This window comes from Lotus japonicus, chromosome 3, assembly GCF_012489685.1.
Source record: "Lotus japonicus ecotype B-129 chromosome 3, LjGifu_v1.2".
In the NCBI taxonomy this organism is placed as follows: Eukaryota; Viridiplantae; Streptophyta; class Magnoliopsida; order Fabales; family Fabaceae; genus Lotus; species Lotus japonicus.
The window spans coordinates 1,796,611-1,817,381 of record NC_080043.1 but is presented as its reverse complement, the minus strand read 5'-3'; the positions used below and the strand labels follow the sequence as shown (position 1 = coordinate 1,817,381).

The 20,771-nt window shown below is 34.0% G+C and overlaps 1 long non-coding RNA gene across 1 annotated transcript; it reads right to left on the bottom strand.

Annotated features, from left to right (window-relative positions):
* Positions 1-16,752: 16,752 nt before the first annotated feature.
* On the bottom strand, positions 16,753-19,187 carry LOC130748440 (uncharacterized). Its single transcript, XR_009022679.1, has 3 exons — positions 18,873-19,187; positions 18,600-18,723; positions 16,753-17,151 (listed from the first exon to the last, which is right to left on the bottom strand). It is a non-coding gene; the product is annotated as an uncharacterized LOC130748440 (long non-coding RNA).
* Positions 19,188-20,771: the final 1,584 nt, after the last annotated feature.

Below are 20,771 nucleotides of genomic sequence, written 5' to 3'. Positions count from 1 at the left end.
ATTTTGGTGTTGTGACTTGTGTGTGAAGGACATATATATATAGTTGATTTAGGCAGGTTGTGTTAGTCGTTAAGTGTGTGTGGCTGCGTGGAATCAGCCCTTAATTTGGCCTCTTCGAAAGTTTGTAATTTGCTACTGAATCAAAACAAAACACATTGTACGGCAAGGAAGACAACAATATTTCATATGGTAATGGTATGATTCGTTTCAGACAATCTTTTTTTTTGTTAATAATCTTGAAACATTTAATAAAAATTGATGAAAATGTGATTTATTTATTAGTTTAGTGTATATACTATATACACAAATAATATAACCACGGTGTTCCGTGCTAGTTGCACATCTCATCCTTTAATTGTTAATACGTCTCACATTGACTATATCTCATTGCAAATAAGTTTATATACATGGTACTAACTTTCACCTCTTAGTTAAGTTTTGAAGTCGAGTTAGGCTTAATTTAAACTATAATATGATATCAGAACCTATCTGTATTTGTTTATTGAGTCACCTGCATATGTATAGCTTGTAAACTTCACGCTCGAGATGTTTAATTCTGGGCGGGATGAGGGTGTGTGTTTTGAACCTATAACTTGAACATCAAACTCACCGGTAAAAGAGAAGCGCAGATGCTGCTTAGATGCGCATATATCTTAATCCTACGTTGATATTTTTTCTTTGTGGTCTCCTTCGACATCCTAAATTTTCCTCCGATATCTCAGGACTTGACTTCTTTTATTCTCTGTCGGCTGTCGCTTAATCATGAGTTCATTTGTTTAAGTTCAAGTTTGTTTACTTTATGTTAACATGTACTTCAATATATATTCTACGTCAATGCACTTGTTCACATTTAGTGGAAGTTCACGACCTCTGAACGTAAAAACAAACGCTCACTTAAGTATCATCCATTTGTACAGGATTTGTACGTATTGACCAGAATTTGTCTAATAGAAAATGGTGAAGTTTAGGAAAGATAACGTCCGTCTAACATGATTTTTACTCACTCATGTTTTTCACAAACTACGAACCCACCTATGTTTTTCAATTGATCCTAAGATTAAAGCAGAATCAATTCTGAAGAAAAACTTCTACGACTAGCTTTTAATTTGTTTAAAAATTATTTTTTAGGGAAAAAATTGATCCAACGATACTATTTCGAATTGAGATTCTAACAGCTGACTGAATGATATAAGGTCTAAACTCCAAAATATATCAATCACTGAAAGAAATAGTTCTAAATAGATGTTGAGAAGATAAGAGCTATGTAGTCTGTTAACCGATTAAGCTATAGGCGAGTTAAACCTTTAAACTGTGATTATGTGGTTCCGCCAAATTCTATTGTGCTATGCAAGCCCACTCGACCGCACCAAACCGCCCATAACAAAGCTTGAACCCGATGGGCTCATCGCAACATGACTTGGGCCTGGGTTCGGCAGACCCAACCCTCTTACACCCACATCTTGACCCTTTCGACCTGGTTTTAACTTACACTGACCAGGGCCTAATGTCAGCCAGCCCAACCCTGCACGATCTTCCTGACCTGGTAGGTGAGGTCGGTGACGTGTCAGGTTAACGTGGTGAGGCGAGGGATGATCTAAGTGTGGGATAACATTCACTAAGGTGGAGCACGTGGTAGTGTGGTGGTGACTCGCACTTGTGGGAAGAATGATGAGAATTCAAGTGTGAGTTGGAGTCTCACATTTGTTAAATAAAATAGATTACTCATACTCAATATCTTGAAATTTTGAATAAAGATGTGACGTCAGTTTCTCTTTATTCCTTATTACGTTAGCTCATGTCCAAGCCTCCCGAACCAAAATCATATTGAGTCTATAATGCTCTTGATGACGTGTAACATATAATTGGAGATACTAACCCAAATGGCAATTGATAAAAGCTAAAATGTTATAAAACCCAGGCCTTGAAGAATTTTAATATTGATGACGTGTAACATATAATTGGAGATACTAACCCAATTAAGTGGCAATTGATAAAAGCTAAAATGTTATAAAACCCAGGCCTTTAGGAATTTTTATATTGAAATTTGAAAGTACCCAACACTCCTCCAACCAAGAACAAGTCTGATTACTAGTGTTCTAAAAGCAACGTAACTTACGCATCAATGATCAAATAGAAGCCTGCCTATATTCTTTCCCCACACTAAATTAAAAATCATCAAGTTGAAGATGTTCCACAATTCCAATCTAAGGAAATACGTACCTCCTTGTGCTCATTGTTATCAGACTTTGGTTTCTTCACATTAAATACTTTGCTTTCCCAGCTAAACATCCAATGAAAATCAATTACATGGGAAGCAAAAATCAAGGTCCTTCAGTCCTTGTTAACTGATCCAAATTTCGGGGTGCACCAAAAAACTGAGGGGGAAAAAGTCTACCCGTTGCCCCCATAATATTATTTCTTACATTACGTATATATATTTTTTGGTTACATTATATACGTATATATAATGTGCATTAATATGTTTTATATATACTTATCTATAAAATGTATACATATTTTTTTCCACAATTTAAAATTTCTATATCCGTTGTACATAATATGTAGGGTGTCGACTTCCGGAGTCAAAAAGAATATATGAGATTAAATAATGCATGCTCAAAGAAGAATTGGGAAGTGATTGACCCAACCAACCATACACCTATAAAAATACGTTTATTACTGAGAGAAAAAAATATACAAAGAATCAGAACAGTAACCTCACATGTAAATCTTACTACAGGGCTCGATGTTGTAAAAGGTGGCGACGACTCTAGTTAGCATTGATATAATAGAGAATGAAAGGGAGAAATATGCAACGACCTCACTATGCTAAAAGGAGGAACCAATAGAAAGTAGTAAAAACTCGAGCATCCAAACCGAAGTTGGAAATGGAAAACTAAGAAAGAAATTAAAAGACGAGAAATATACGAAAGATCACGCTTGAGCTCTTGCTTGTAACCAAGTTCATCAAGACGAGGGCATGCCCATAATCAAGTGAAGCATTATTACATTTGAGCGCATGAGATGGGAGTGTCATGTTTTCTTTTCTAGAGTCCATGATCTAGCTTTCAGTATAGAAACACAGAAGCAAAACTGCAGATTTATTCACATGTAAGGGAGGTGGGGCGGTGGTGGAGAGGTGTGCTTGGGATTGAAAACGTGAGGGTTTGAGGGGGAGAGGTGGAGACGATATAGTTGTAGGAGCAGGCGGGGAGCTGAGGGCAGAGGCGACGAAAGATCTGGTGGTGAAAGGGGCGATAGAGAGGTGGGGTGAGGTGGGCCGGGGTGAAGCTGTGGGAGGTAGGGGCGACATCAGTGTAGGGTGCAGGAGAGGGTTTCACATCAGTGTGGAGTTAGGCTTGAGTGGGGAAGGGGGAAGATGAGGACTTATAAGGACGATGGATTAGAGCAACCATCGAAATTTAGTGTCGGTGGGGAAGGGGGCAAATCAACTTAGTGTTGTTCATAACCGAAGTGTGATTCTACAGAAATGTTGAACTTTTCAAGAATCAAAATCAGTCTAATTCTATAATTAGTGATATAGCATGCATGTTATCCTGCACTAGGTTAGTCTCAACATTATTAATTGTCGCCGACAAAGGGGAGGTGATGGGAAATTTGACATTTACGGCGAAGGGTAATAGGATTGATTGCTCCCAGATAGCTCAAGTCAGAGAAAGGTGAGAAGAGGAACATGCAAAATCTCTTTGATGTAAGGGTCGAAAAATCTATCCTTAGAAGAAATCATTTTGGGAAAGCGCGGGACGAACACTAGCATCAACCTGGTGACTTTCTTATCAGGTCAATGCAACCCTCCCATCCAACAATAAAATAATCCAAAATTTTTCTAAGATCAACTCTTTTATGGGTGATGCTTGGGTGATTATGGGTGCACCACTTCAACAAATGGTTTATCTATGCACCATAACTTTTAGAGAGGGTGATTATGGATTTGGATCCACTCATGTGGATTTTGATTCCCAACAAAAATTAATTGCATTTCACGTCCCTAACGAAAGTCTTCGTTTGCAAAAATAGTTTTCCGTCCAATTCCGTCCATAAATTAACGGCATCAGGAAAAATAATAAAAATTAAGAACCCACAAATCTATCATCTTTGAGTCCTACTCACCTAGAAAATCCACATATTCATCTTCCAATTCCAGACAAAAAAACCCCAACAAGTTCATCTTCTTCATCATTTTCTCCATAAAAAACCCAAAAAAACACAAAAATAGAAACAACATCCCTTCACCAAGAACAAAAAAAAGACTTTCTTTAGGGACGCGAAATGCAATTGATTTTTGTTGGGAATCAAAATTCATATGAGTGGATCCAAATTCATAATGACCCTCTCTAAAAGTTATGGTAGCATCTTAGTTCAAATGCATTGGTTCTCTTTCATAGTCATGACAATTTTAAGGTTAGAGTCGACATGGATGAACTGATACTAAATGTTGCCTACTAACCTTTCTGCAAATAATGGTGATGGTGTGATTAGATCTAAACTAATAGCAGCTGGAGTAATTTGGAATGTCACGTGTATTGGCATGAGATCACCTCCTTGCATAACATTTAGTAAAAAATGATATGGGTATACTTTTATATATGATATTGAAATTCTGGATTTATTTAATGGAATGAATCTATTACAATTTACTTATTTTTCCACGCTTATTGTATTTGTTTCAATTGTTGTGCAATAGAACTTGCTGGTCGATGAATTGGAGCTAGAAGAAATTGGAACTGAAATTTTAACGTCATAAGATAAGCCATGTTGAACTAACATAGGTCAGATTTCTCTATGGAAGAAAAGAAGAAGAAAAAAAGTTATCTAAGTCACAAATGATATTCTAACTAACTCTTGTGATTTAATATATAAGATTAGACAAGTTCTAAATAAGTCAGATTAAGGATGCGCACCTCGCACCATGACATTGGTTATATCATCTATAATTCAAACTCTGTTTGATGATTATTGTTTCTCTTCCTCATTGTTTATGTGCATGAGAAATTTATTCCAAGAGTAAAGTAGATTGTACTCTTACAGTGGCGGTAGTTCTAGAGGGTCATGCTGACAGAGTAAGTTCGATACTATTAATCAAATGAGTTTGAACAAATTCTTCCTTCTAATATGTCATTTTGTTGCAAGATTCTTGTGTAGTTCATTTCCATGGATGGTAAATGGAAATCTTGTGGAGTGAAAACAATTATATATATATATATATATATATATATATATCACTAGCTTCTTGACTTTTTTAATTCTTAATTAGACTTTGTTGTCGTATTTGGTGCTTGAGAACATATTGTCACACTTTATTCCATTTTTTCAGTTTTGAATTCTATATTAGACTTTGATTTTGCATTTGTATTTATTCTTAACTCTTAAAACAATCATGCATATATCACCACTTATGCCGACCTTACCCTTAAATTTATTTTACTAAAATGGTTAACTTTAATTTATATTTAATGTCACGTGATCTCACTTTGTTTCTTACGCCACTTAATAACCTGGACATTGTATTCGTCAAAGATCGATGCTCTGCAAGACAAGTCACATTGATATTCATCTCACACAATAGTGTTAGTGCAAATATTGTATACTTCTTAACAAGTGGAAGATACAAAACCTTTGATGTAAAAATTTTTAGTCAAGACAGTTATGTATCAAGGGTAAGTCTTTTTAAAATAAATAATTAGATAGATTCATTACTTTTCTATGTTTTTCACTTCCGCATTTTTCCTACTAAATTATTAACTATGAGAGACTGTGATGCGTGAAAAGATTCATCTCAATTATCAAGAACGTACAAGGCAAGTATGGTTAGTTTTGATTATTTATCTTTCTTATAAGTTGTAGTGTATTTACAGAAATAGAAAATAAAGTGTGAATAGATAAGTGTTATATTCTTTCTTTCAGTGACTCCATCTCGTTGAGGTGTATGGTTACTTTCGATTTTTTTTTCTTATATGTTGTAGTATATCATTGTTTCTTTTGAATGTGACTAAATGTTCTTTCACAAAGCTTGCTATGGAATGCCCCCACTCTTCTCCTTTCGGTATCAAAATTTTATAGTCACAAAAAAAAAAACCAATTGTACATGACAAGTGCACATCCTGTAAATAAATCATGATGTGAATATAATTATTGTCTAAACCATGAGATCAACTATAAATAAATCATGATGTGAAAACAATAGTGTTTTTTTACATGATTTATTCTAAAGACCTGATGGAAAACCTGTCACCATGGTACCAAGCAGTTTATATTGGACACTCAAATAATAATAATTAAGTAAATATTTACATTGCGCTGGTAAGGCTGGTCATGCCTACTCGTGCAGTAGTCGCGTGTTGTGCTGATACCATTAAACATTAGGTATTGGAAGACATGAAGTATGTGTTCATCATGTACTTTATGCTTATATTTTTTCGCATCGAATGTACCAAATCAAGCATGTGTTGTTTCGAGTATTTTTCTAATCCAAGCTTATGAATTGCCAAAGCTGCCTTAAATACTCTTATTCCAGCAAAGCGCCAACATGAACTCTACTATCCAAACATGTTGTTTGTTGAACTTGTATTTCATTTAACACATCTCGTTCCATCCAATTTATATCAGGATAGTATTGAAATGAATCCTACAGAATGAAATAACGATTAAGATTCAGACTATTGTACCATTTCTAAACTAAGAAGCACTTCCAAGCATTTTTTAATTCAGTTTAATTTTCTCTTTTCATCATGGTTTCTCAACAATTATGTATTTTACTTTATATGTCTCCTCAAGAGTTGTTCAAATGTTTTTATCCATAGTTAGTTTCAATTATTTAAGTTTCTTACAAATTGTTGTATGTTTACAGAAACAGAAAAAGTGAGAATATAAAAGTGTTATATTCTCGAATGTAACAAATCAAGCATGTGTTGTTCCGAGTATTTTTCTAATCCAAGCTTATGAATTGTCAAAGCTGCCTCAAATACTCTTATTCCAGCAAAGCACCAACATGAACTACTATCTAAACATGTTGTTTGTTGAACTTGTATTTCATTCAACACATCTCGTTCCATCCAACTTATATCAGGATAGTATTGAAATGAATCCAACAAAATGAAATAACGATTAAGATTCATACTATTTTACCATTTCTAAACTAAGAAGCACTTCCAAGCATTTTTCAATTCAGTATAATTTTCTCTTTTCATCTTGGTTTTTCAACAATTATGTATTTTACTTTACACGTCTCCTCAAGAGTTGTTCAAATATTTTTATCCATGTTAGTTTCAATTATTTAAGTTTCTTACAAATTGTATGTTTACAGAAACAGAAAAAAGTGAGAATATAAAAGTGTTATGTTATCGAATGTAACAAATCAAGCATGTGTTGTTCTGAGTACTTTTCTAATCCAAGCTTATGAATTGTCAAAGCTGCCTCAAATACTCTTATTCCAGCAAAACACCAACATGAACTACTATCCAAACATGTTGTTTGTTGAACTTGTATTTCATTTAACACATCTCGTTTCATCCAACTTATATCATGATAGTATTGAAATGAATCATACAAAATGAAATAACGATTAAGATTCATACTATTGTATCATTTCTAAACTATGAAGCACTTCCAAGCATTTTTCAATTCAGTTTAATTTTATCTTTTAATCTTGGTTTCTCAACAATTATGTATTTTACTTTACACGTCTCCTCAAGAGTTGTTCAAATATTTTTATTCATAGTTAGTTTCAATTATTTAAGTTTCTCTCACCACTCTCACTAACTGCCTTTCTTCCCCCAAAATTCCTTCAACCGAATTCCTTCACTCTCTTGCTCCTTCTCTGTCAGAATGAATCCACCTGGAAAGTGGTATTTCAACTGTGCCATTGTGTTATTCATGGCACTCATGCTATTTAAACCACTGAGTGGAATGCTGATGAAGGGGCACAAAATTGTAGAAGCTTATGTGTCAACTGCGGTGCTGGGTTTCAGCTTATTCTCGTTTTGTGGTTGGACGGCAAGTTACCTGCTCAAATCTGCTTTTCAAAGCATCATTGATAGCAATATCTATTTCCAAGTGTATGGCTTCTGTTATTTTTACTGTGTGCAATCTTTTGTGCAAATAGCTATCTCTAATCTGTCAATTTCAGCGGGCCAATTCTGCGGTAGAGATATCCCTAAAGACATGATAGACTTGACTCTCCGTCTCAATGGTTTCTGCTATGGCATGCTAATCGTGTTAGCCTTCGAAGTTGTAGTCGGGAGCTCCTACTACAATTTATCATTTGTACAGGGTGGAGTTTCCATTTTGGTTTCAATTGCAAATAGTTTTGGTCTGAAAGTTATTGAGTTTGGTGGGAGAACTGCTAACTTTTGGATTAAGTATATGATTCTCGCTATATGTATTATGATTGGATGTATTCTCATTACCCTCCCTGACCGGCTTAAGGCCACCCTAAGCACTGACAAGGAAGAAACACAAGGAGGGGAAGAAGAAGCACCAACAGCAGTGGATGAAGGACAACAACAAGCAACAGTTGCAGCAGAAGAAGCATTCCCTCCTGAACCTGAAAGGAAAGTCTCCAAGAGGAACTTGGTTAGTTTCAATTAATTTTGTTCGCTTTTGCTTTTCATTTCTGGGATGTATTCTGATAATCATTTCTTCCATTTTGATTTATTTTGCAGCTCGTGAGAACAAGCTCAGCAATGAACTAGCCCCCGATTTGAAGAAGTAGTAGGATGGCTGAATAGGTTTCTTTCTAGGTCTTTAGGTGCTGAGGGCAATAGTGTCGTCTAGGTCTCTAGGTCTCTGATAATCATTTCTTCCATTTTGATGTAATTTGCAGCTCCTGTAATCACTTTTTATCAATCAAATGACAATGAGATTTATGGTTCAAAAAAAAATTATTTAAGTTTCTTACAAATTGTTGTATGTTTACAGAAACAGAAAAATGTGAGAATATAAAAGTGTTATGTTCTCGAATGTAACAAATCAAACATGTGTTGTTCCGAGTATTTTTCTAATCCAAGCTTATGAATTGCCAAAGCTGCCTCAAATACTCTTATTCCAGCAAAGCACCAACATGAACTACTATCCAAACATGTTGTTTGTTGAACTTGTATTTCATTCAACACATCTCATTCCATCCAATTTATATCAGGATAGTATTGAAATGAATCATACAAAATGAAATAACGATTAAAATTCAGACTATTTTACAATTTCTAAACTAAGAAGCACTTCCAAGCATTTTTCAATTCAGTTTAATTTTCTCTTTCCATCTTGGTTTCTCAACAATTATGTATTTTACTTTACACGTCTCCTCAAGAGTTGTTCAAATGTTTTTATCCATAGTTAGTTTCAATTATTTAAGTTTCTTACAAATTGCTGTATGTTTACAGAAACAGACAAAAGTGAGAATATAAAAGTGTTATGTTCTTTCTTTCACTGACTCCATTCTATTAAGGAGTCAGGGCCGGCGCAAGGGCCGGCCCAAGGGCCAAGCGACCCAAGCTAGGGCTTTAGGCCTCCAAAAATAAATAAATTTTACTAAGTAAAAAAATGCCTCATATTTTTGTAAACAAGGTCTCAAATAAAAAGAAAAAGCCTTAAATTTTTATAAATAAGACATGTTAAATAAAAAATAATTAGATAAAAATGTCTTTCATTAAAGTTCGCTTTAGGCCTCATATAGAAGTCTTTTGATTTTATGTAGAATTTTATGAATTATGGGAAGCTAAAATATCCTCCTTCATCAAATTGCAACTTCTTAAATGGGCAGTAAGTTTCATTTTAGAACTAGCATCTAAAATATGAATTAAAGTTGTAGAAGAAATTAGAGATTAGAGATTTGTGAAACTTAGAATCATAAATTAAGTGCAGCAGTTAGATTCTTTTTCAACAAACATCTGAAAACGTGTGAATGCTTGAAATGCTTTTGATTTATTTCGTAAAACATAGCACCATATCTTTAGACTAAATAGTAGTGTTGATTCTCTACTGCAGTTTCTCTTTAGTCAGTGGTGATAGTGAGATTAAGGTGTAAGTATTAAAAGACTAATCTAAGTTTTCTTTAATAAATATTTACAATCTTTTTATTGATATTATACTGTTCAAATACATTGGTTCTCTTTCATAATCATGCTAGTTTTCAGGTGAAAATTGATATGGGATCACCGATACTAGAAGCACAACATGTGCCTACGGCTGAAGTAATTGAGATGTATATTGACATGGAGAAACCATACAACATAATCTTTGCCGGAAAAATTAATACACGTATCATTTTATATATCATATTGAAATTCTAGATCTATTCAAATGAGTGAATCAGTTACAATTTACTTTTTTACACACATGTATCATACTTGTTTAAATTGTTTTGTTACAAAGCGAAAACTGGTTTGTAATTTAATGAGGTATTACTTCATAAGTTGGAACGAATAGAAATTCCTTAGACCTTTGGACTTAAGTTGCGTGCTAGAACTTGTATGGGTATGATTTCTCTATTGAAAGAAGAAGAAAAATAAATGTTATCTAAGTCACACCTAAAAATTCTATTAACTATTGTAATTAATATACAGTTTATGGACATGTTCAAAGTAATTCAGAGTAGAAGATGCACATATGAGACCTTGGCATTGGTTAGAAGATCTACTATTCAAATTTTATTTGATCGTATTTTGTTTGTGTAATTAATGTATGTCTTCCAAAATGTTGTGTATGTCCATGAGAAGTTGATTACGTGGGAGAAGCGACTTGTGCTCTTGTTGTTGCAGTACTTCTGGAGGGTCGTTTAGAACTGTTGTAACAACAAGAGTACAAGCCGCTTCTCAAAGTAACAAACTTCCTCTGCACATACACATCATTTTGGAAGACATACATTAACCCCACGAACAAAAACGATCAAACAAAGTTTGAATAGTAGATCTTCTAACCAATGTCAAGGTGGCAGATGCGCATCTTGAACTCTGAATTACTTTGAACATGTCCATAAACTGTATATTAATTACAGTAGTTAATAGAATTTTAGGTGTGACTTAAAAACATTTATTTTTCTTCTTCTTTCAATAGAGAAATCATACCCATACAAGTTCTAGCATGCAACATAAGTCCAAAGGTATGAGGAATTTCCATTTATTCCAATTATCAAGCAATATCTAATCAAATTCTAGACCAGTATTCACAAGCACGTTCTGTAACAAAATAATTTAAACAAATATGATACATGTGGAGAAAAAAGTAAATTGTAATCGATTCACTAATTTGAATAGATCTAGAATTTCAACATGATATATAAAAGGATACCCGTATTAATTTTCCGGCAAAGATTATGTTGTAGGGTTTCCCCATGCCAATACACATCTCAATTACTCCAGCGGTAGGCACATGTGGTGCTTCTAGTATCGGCGATTCCATATCAATTTTAATCTGAAAATTAGCATGATTATGAAAGAGGACCAATGCATTTGAACAATTTATGAATAAAAATATTTTAAATATTTATTAAATGAAAACTTACTGATCCATCTTTTAATACTTGTACCTCAATCTCGCCATCACCACTGTCTAAAGAGAAAATGCAATAGAGAATCAACACTACGATTTAGTCCTTGGTTCGTTGCTGATTTCTCTTCTCTTTTTTTCTCATTGCTGCAATGTCATGCTGCAACTTAGATTTTAATTTTTGCTGAGAAAAGCAAGGATGAAGGATCACGGTTTTCCTCCTTGGTTTTTCTCCCTTGGGCCTGTTACTTAAGTTTGCAGGCATACTTGACTTTATGGCTTTGTTGAATCTATGTATATGTATATGGAGTGATAATCTTGGCAGTAGGATTTGTTTTGAGTTTGGATAGTTTAGGTGGTTTTCTTTTGTCTCTTGTCTCCTTTTTTCTCTCTTCACCTTTCTTCCTTGTATCATTTGGGTTGAGGTGCCCCTAGTACCTCCTTAAATGAACATTTTGCTTATAAAAAAACACTACGATTTAGTCGAAAGATATAATGCTATTTTTTACGGAATAAATCAGAAGCATTTCAAGCATTCAAACGTTTCAGATGCTTGTTGAAAAATAATATTACTGCTGCACTAATAGACTTAGGTTAGTGTTAGTTTAAGTGTGTTTTATAAATAAGCACTGTGTGTTGGAAAGAAAGAACATAATAGAGGTTTTCTTTGTTTACATGTTAAGATCCATCGCAACACCAAGCCATGTAGGGTCCCCACTTGCAGGGAATTTTCATAAATATAACATATATATTGGATTCACTCCAACATTCATTCACGTTAGAATTGGACAACTAATCAAAATTTGAGTTACGTTTAATATGGAAGTACTTTTCAACTCAAAGAATCTCTATGTTATTCACAATAAATTAGTGTTTGTTTGTGATAAGCCAATTTGCAAGTATACAAATTTGCCCGAAGTAATATAAAAGATATCGTACCCAAGAGATTGTGTTCAATTATTGATTCAGACTAATTTTATGATTTAGAGAATAAAAGTAAACAAGTTGGGGGTGATTCAATTGTTCAATTTCACAGAAATAAAATAAAGCAATTAACGAGATTTTTTAATTTATATGGGAAAGATAGCACCTGAGTATAGTTTCACCAATTTAATCTATGCCTTAAACAAAACAATGTTTGTATGAAATTGAGAGTTCTCCCTATGGTGATTTAGCCTATGTTCTTACTTACTAAATTAATAGCTAAGCAAGACTTTCAATTCAATTACTACGTCTGTGTTACGAGCACCTAGACTCTTGAATTGAAGATTAAAATTTCTTATACTAGCCACCACTATTAGATTCTACTCTTATTCCTAAGCAGTAGGGAAGGTCTAATAAATTCGCTCCCGTGGTTCCCTAATTCTTAATATAACTTTCGTTCCTATAAGAATTAGTAAAAAGCTCGCATCGATTCAAGCACAAATTAACTGAAACGAATACATAGATTAAAAACTCAATAGTCATACAAAGAACTGAAATATCAAGACATAAAAATAAAAAGGATTCACATCTCAAGTGCTAAAGAGAGGATTAGTTCCTCATAGACATGAGAAACAATTCAATATCTAAGAAGGAAAACATAAAAGATCTAAGAAAACCTGAAAAAGTACTTTCAAGAACCAAAATTATGTCTCTGGGTTGCTCCAATTCGTCACTAGGGGCTTAGAATCCCAAAAATTAGGTTTAAAACGCTATTTATAGTGGTTTTCACGTTCTGGTGGGGCTGAGATCCAGTGTGGCAGGGTACAGCGTAAGAACATGCACCCTCGCAATTCCTGACGTCTGATTCGGATCTGGTGGTGCACATGGGTGATGGTGCACCGTAATAGCATGTGCGCGCAGCAGGGAATCAGAGCCACGTTTTTGTCCTTTTCTCCTGAGGAAGTGATCCGGTGCGGTTGCGCACGCTGTAAGCCAATGTGGCACGAAATCTGGTGCGTTTAATTCCAGAACGCTGACAAGTGGCGCGATCGCACCAGAAGTACACGGTAACTTCGCGCGGTCGCGCGGCACATAATTCCAGCCTCCAGAATTCTTTTTTAATTCCGAATTTTCTCTATCTTTTCCAAATCTTCCCCTAAAACAACAATAAAAATAAAATAAAATCATTAGAAGATAATAACAGAAAATAAATAAAATATAAAAATACTTATAATCCTAATAAATCCATAAAAATAATATATAAACTATAAAAATAACTAAAACATATTTAAAATATTAAAATGCATGAATTACTTCTAATGTGTCCTAAAATGACCAAAATATCCTAAAAAATATTTAAACTAAATGACAATAAACTAGGAAAATAGCTCTAAATCCTGGGTCATCAGTTTGCACAAGCACAGTCTTCTCAATTCACACTTTACTAGACTACAACCCGCGCGTTGCGCGGGTGAATACGACTGATTAAATATATAGTGTATTTGTGTATAAATTTTTCTTATAGTACTGGTAGTTGTTAAGACACAAAGTGGTTCACTACATTTCGAGCATTGGTGAAGTTTAAGTATTACTATTACATCTTATGCATTAGTGGTGGTTTTTCTTTCCAATTCACACATAAACGCGTAGGTGAATAAGACTGACTAAATATGTAGTGTATTTGTGTATAAATTTTTGTTATAGTGTTAGTAGTTGTTAAGACATACAAAGTGGTTCACTACATTTCGAGCATTAGTGGAGTTTAAGTATTACTATTACATCTTATGCATTAGTGGTGGTTTTTTTTTTTCCAATTCACACATGAGTGATTATTGTCAAATCTAAGGTAACCATTATTTGACCATGATGTAAATAAGCTAAGCTTTTGGTTTAGAAATAAAACTAGACTAAGACCCGCGCGTTGCGCGGGGAGATACAATTGAGGTAATTGCAGTGAAATCACCGATGATTGCGAATTGTATCTTTTTCCTAGTTTTCTAATGGAAAGAGATCAGCACCAACAACTAAAAGATTCCTGCGCTAGGAAACCTAATCATCAACTCTCTGTAAAGAATTCTATTGACAATATAGCAAGAAGACCAGGAACTCCCACAACTTTGATACACATATATATAGGCAACTGGCAAGCCCATGATCCCATCATCAACAATGATTTTAGTTGCAAATTGAAATCAGTCCTAGAAAATGAAGCTCCATTAAAATCATCAAATTCAACATTAGTTACCTGAGTACGTATCAGAGGCGCATTCTCATCAACAATTTCCTTGTTCCTCCTTGATTTTGTCTTCTCTTCCTTCGGTGCCGGAGTTCCTGCCGTCATTTTTATCTTTTAAGTTTCTTTGGCCCTTTTTTTATAAAAAAAAAAGTTTTAAATCAGCTTAACAACTCTGTCAAAAATAAAACACACCTACTTTTCATGTTGAAGAAAGGACTCAAACTTTGAAGCAACAATCCAGCTGTAACAAAGAAAATGAAATCAAATTTCAAAATTTGATACCCAGTGGAGAGAGAGAAGGATATGGAAGAAACTAAACTAAAAGACATGGTCATGAACCTAATAGAATGTTGATCAAATTAAATATTTGAACTAACAACACATGTTCAAGGTGGTATTAGGTTGGGTAGTATCGTTATGTTTAGGGTCTTTGCTTTTGTATATGGTTGTTTTTACTTTTTAGCTTGTCTCTTTTTCTTCTCTTCTCATCTCTTGTGTTGGGTTGAAGTACTCCTTGTACTTCTATCCAATATTTTGCTTATTGCCTATAAAAAAAACACATGCAATTATCGAAAATAAGGTAGCATGATACAATGTCTAGGACTCTTAGGAAGAAAATCCAAATCTTCAAAAAATGTTATGTCAACTGTCAAGAGAGGCAATACAGACAAAAATGATCTACTGACTAACAACTTTATACTGTAGGCCATCAACAGCCAAACATAATTTCCCCACAGTCTACATGCTAGCATAGTTTTGGTATGAATATGATATACCTGGGGTGTTCTATCTAATATGTTTTTCGTTATGTCTAATCAACATAATGAAAAATTATTTTTGCTCTTGAAAACAAAAAAGATGTTCCAAAAGAACCTTACCTCAAGATAATCTTCCGTCCTAACTTTTTAGATTGTACACCAGTAACGGATCTAACATGGGAAGAGATGAATATCAATATCAATAACATGTTACTTTGAATAAGGAATCATAGAATGTTCTTAATTATGACTCATCTTGACAGATAATTAATACCAGATTACCCAATGACAATGTTTTGGAACAAAAAAAAGTTGTCTAAATGACCCATAATAAAGTTTGGATAAAATAACCCACCATCCAATCACATTAGAGATAAGTGAGTTGGAATTTCTAGATTTTATTTATTAATTTATTTCCAACTCATTTATCTCAAATGTGATTGGATGGTGGGTTATTTAACCCAAACTTTATCATGGGTCATTTAGACAACCCTAAAAAAAACATATAAAAATCATATGACACATACCTCATCATCTCAATTCATTTCAGCCCAACAATCATCTTCAGCTTTGGAAAATTGCATATGAAGATTAAATACATGTGGTCATGATATTTTGCAAAAGTATAAAATGAGAATACAGCAAGAGACTTCAAAAATAAGTGTTTTCATGTACTTATGTTAACACAGTTGTATCCAAGCTTGGAAAGGCCAGTAGAAATTGCTGGAAATATTATGCCACTAACTTGAAACCAAAAATTCCGACAGACCTCCAGTGTAATCCAATGCTGGGTTTACTCCTCAAGGTTAACATAGCCGCACGTAAGATACTGTGCTCTCAGTACTTAAACGTGCTGAAGTTTCTACAACAATGCTCTAAATTTCAAGTCCAAGAAGAAGATTACCCACTAAATATATTTATCTTCTTTTTTATATAAACACCAGCCACTTGAAGCCATCGAAATGAAGCTGAAGAAGCATTTTTCTCACGGAATTTTATTTACAATCAAAGCCAATTAAACTAATGTTAAATGCCATGATGGAAAGACGTTTGCAAACCAAAAGGACCGGAAGAAAAAATAAGGCTTGACTGAAACTGATATATGGAATCATAAAGAGGAACTTAAAGGTGGAGAAAGCAAGCAAACACCTTTAAATTTGAGTAACTGAAAGAGATTATTTGTGCCATTAAATTAATCCTTCAGAAACCAAGTCATTAACTGTAAATAAATGGGAAAATTTTACAATTGCCAAGTAAGGTGCGTGAGTTATTGAGAAAAGGAAAGGGTGAGAACGGCTTTTGGTATTATAGCAATGGGAAGATTACAAGATGTTTAGAGAGATGGCAAAGAGAAGAAGCAATCATCCAATGTGACACGTCAGTAAAAATGATGAGTTGGACACTGTTGCAAGGATTATAAATGATGAGGTGGCGACGCTATATTGCGCGCTTCACAATTCCTATATATAAATAGATAGATAGATAGTGAAATACATGATGTAAAGTGCAGGAAATGAAATATAAGCTACGCATGGAATTGCTCTTTCTATTTTTTATTGTCTTGTTATTCCTTTTGGCTTCCTTGTGGTGTTTGTATTGCTAACTTTGGTTCTCTTAGATGTGTTTGTCCTCAAGGTTTGAATCAAAATTTGTTCTTCATCAAATGATGCATGTTGTCTTGGCTCTGCCGATGTCAGCATTCTGTCATGGGAAATTTCAGATTACAACCACCTGAAATATTAATTATACCATACAGTTACCGGTTATAACACACATGCAAATTGTATAGACAAAACATGTGGGCATGTGTGGGTCAAGGGGTTCCAGCCAAAAACCAGTGAAGATACCTCATGGATACAGATACATACAAATTAATGGTATTGGTAGCTTATATTAGTCTTGGAAAAAACAAAATGAATAAACATCAGCACAAGTTTTGTTCAATAATTCATCCAATGTTACTTAGTCCATCCACAAGAAAAATTTAATCAACAGGCGCTAATAAAATGTTAATTTAGAGGTTGATGGATGCAACTTTAAAGAGAGTAAGGATAAAGTTTCATGAGCTGGCTCTTACAATTGTTATTGGTTTTTTAAGTCTGAACCACAAGCTCTAATTATTTCATCTACTGTAATAATTAGGGAATATGAAGAGAAATCTTCACATAGAAGGTTAGGTAGAACCTAGAATCCAATATTTGTACAAAACTTTGTACAGGGAAGACTTTTCTCATTGAAGGTTAGTTTATGTATCACAAAAATATGCTAACAATATAACACCAAGATATAAAGTGACATTAAACTCATCAAGACATTGAAGCATCTCTACCATATGCGCAATTTATGTATCTGGTTTCTTGGCAACCATCTTCATGCGTCTCTTTAACCTCTCTCTATCTTGCTCCTTAATCTATGAATGTCATATTCAAATTGGGGGCAAATGTGTCCATGGACAACAAACACAGCAGATTGATTGTTATTCATGGTAGTGTAACATCAAACAAAGAGAAAGATGCAAATGTGGATTGAAAGTGAATTGAATTTGTACATTTATACACATTACAATGTGATGACTATTTTGAATCCTTTTCATAAGGTTCAAATTTGAATCCCAAGAAATTTGCATTCATTTAAGTGAATGTCAACAGATTATTCTAAGATATATAAGTGTGTTAACTCTGTTTGAATTTGTTCTTGTAACGTTCAGATTTGAATCATAAATATGTGATAGATAGTATACAGTTTTAGATATTAGTTTTAGAAAACCTGATTTTAAAAACAGAGGTGCATAGAAAATTAGGAAAATACTTAGTACTTTCAGTTTTAATCAGTCACGGATTTTTTGTAGCAAAGAGATTTCAGCTATAGTAGAGCATAAAAACGCTTAAGATCATCAAGTAGTATATACTAATCTTCACTCAGAAAGTATGGTATTTCCTTTAACTACCTTATGTTGGCCATGTGACTACATATCTAAGAATTATTGATTCTTCTATGATATTTTTGTGTGTTAGTTTCCTTGATACAGGTATATACTATATATATACAAGTTACCATGATTGCTCTAAACCATAGAAATATTATTATGCAACCCATAGATCCTTTGTTCATCGTATATGTAGCAATCAAATTTTAAATAAAGTAATCTGCACCATCCTAACTTGTACTTGAGGACATACCTCCCCAAAACATAATCTGGCACCCATATTGGAATAGCTGCTCCGTTGGTTGGATTATAATAGTCCTATTGGTGTAACATTAAGTAATGACCCATATTATACAATTTTGAAACAGACAGTCATGCTGCATAGAAAATGAAATTGCTATCGGTCAAATAGCCTCAATTTCTATACGCTAACATATAGAATCCAATTAATTGAGAAATAAAAAATAGAACAAATCAAAAAAAAAAAAGAACCAGGATTACTATTAGCAATAAAAAAGCGACTAACCAAGCCACGGAAGATGACAAGCATGCAATCGCAATCACAGAGAAAAGAAACATAAGCAGTAATTTTGTATAGATTTTTTTTTTTGGCAGGCTAGGAATGTCGAAGGAGTGGAATTGATCTGAGGCGATAGAGCGATGGAGCGAGGAGCGTAAGTGTGGCTATGCCGCTGAACAAAGGAGCTAGTTGAGTGGCTTTGGCTTGAGCTGTGTGAAGCGATATGAAGAGCGAGCTTTTTAGTGGCAAATTGTGATGATATGGTGGCTTTTGGATTGCATAGAAAGGGATGTACAGGAGAAGAAAGGATAGTGGAACAAAGAAAAAGAAACGAAAAGAATGCATAAAGAAGTGTAGAAGGGATTGGAAGAATTTGGAGGTATCCACGTTGGATTTTTATTGATGTGGCAAAATCTGTATTATGTGTCGCTGACGTGTCGGCGCTATATTGCGCGCTTCACAATTCCTATATTACTAGACTAAGACCCGCGCGTTGCGCGGGGGGGGCATATACTTGAGGTATTGTAAAAAAAGTTATCTTAAATCAGACAATATGTGTCTCTTCGAAGCTTTTTAAAAGAGATCAATTAAAACTAAAATGAGCATATTTTCCTGCGTTTTATTTATGGACAACTTATATAGTTCACAATGGCTTCTTAATATAGCAAAATATATAAACCTAAGAAAAAAGGAAGGGATGAATTTTGTATAATATGATACTTATTAAGTTATTATGAAATTCACTTCTTGCCCTCCTTCTACTCCTTTCTTATGTTCCTTAGATATCTTCTTGTTTTTCTTCTTTATTCTTTGTCATGGCAGGTCCAACTGAGATCACATCCTCATTCCCCATTTTTTGCCAAGTCCATTTGCTCAATCACTATCAGCTTCTACTCTTGAATCCTTTACATTTGCAAAAATATATCAACACATGTCAATCAAGTATCAACAATTGAATAGATCAGGCCTTAATTATATAATTTATATTTCTAAAATATTAAATTCAGAGTATAAATTTTGTTTTTCTAAAACTATTGCGCTTAGATGGGAGGAATGTGAATTGTCATGTTTGTTTGTGTATTATCCGCAACGTCTAATGATTTCTCCACCAGTGATGCATCCACATCCGCCATGACTTTACCCATCCTTTCCATTTTCTAAGATTATCCACATTTTCTGCAGAATATCTATCTGCAAATAATTCTTATAATTAAGCTTCAAAAAACGGATAAGACTCAAAAATAGTATCCCTAGTATCCCAATCAGGCTTGCTAGCCTCTATAGCCTACAAATATCATAAACATCACATTAAGCTACGCAAATATGAAACATCACAATAAGAAGTATACTTACAAATTGTATCATTATTAACAAAGTATTGGCTAACCTTTACAAAAAATACAACAAACACGCTAGCATACTTATCACACAGATACAAAACACGTGCAATAATGACTGGAAGTTGGTCTGGAAACACACTATGCTGAAGGTAAGTAGGTAACTACTATATAGATTGATTTGCTAAATGGAGCTTCAACCATGGACCGGAAATCGGGACTCTCCTGTAAGAGGTTCATCTCTAATAATTATATTACTGCTTACTATTGTTGTGAGGGTTACTCTGCCCCATCTTGCTTTTATATGTGTTGAGTTTTCTCTCTTTTCAGGCCTTGGCCTTCCATTGTAAACGGGAAAACAAAAGGAAGAGAGAGAGAGAGACTCCTCAAATTTTCCAAAAACAAATATTTCTGAAATAATAGATCACAGATCACACATAACTTTTTTTCACAAAATAAAAAATCATAGCTCTCTTATTTCACTCCCCGTCTGAAACATCTCCATCATAATACGCAATGTACTTAAAGACACATTGTAGCTAGAGTTCAAGCAAGGATATGCAATGTA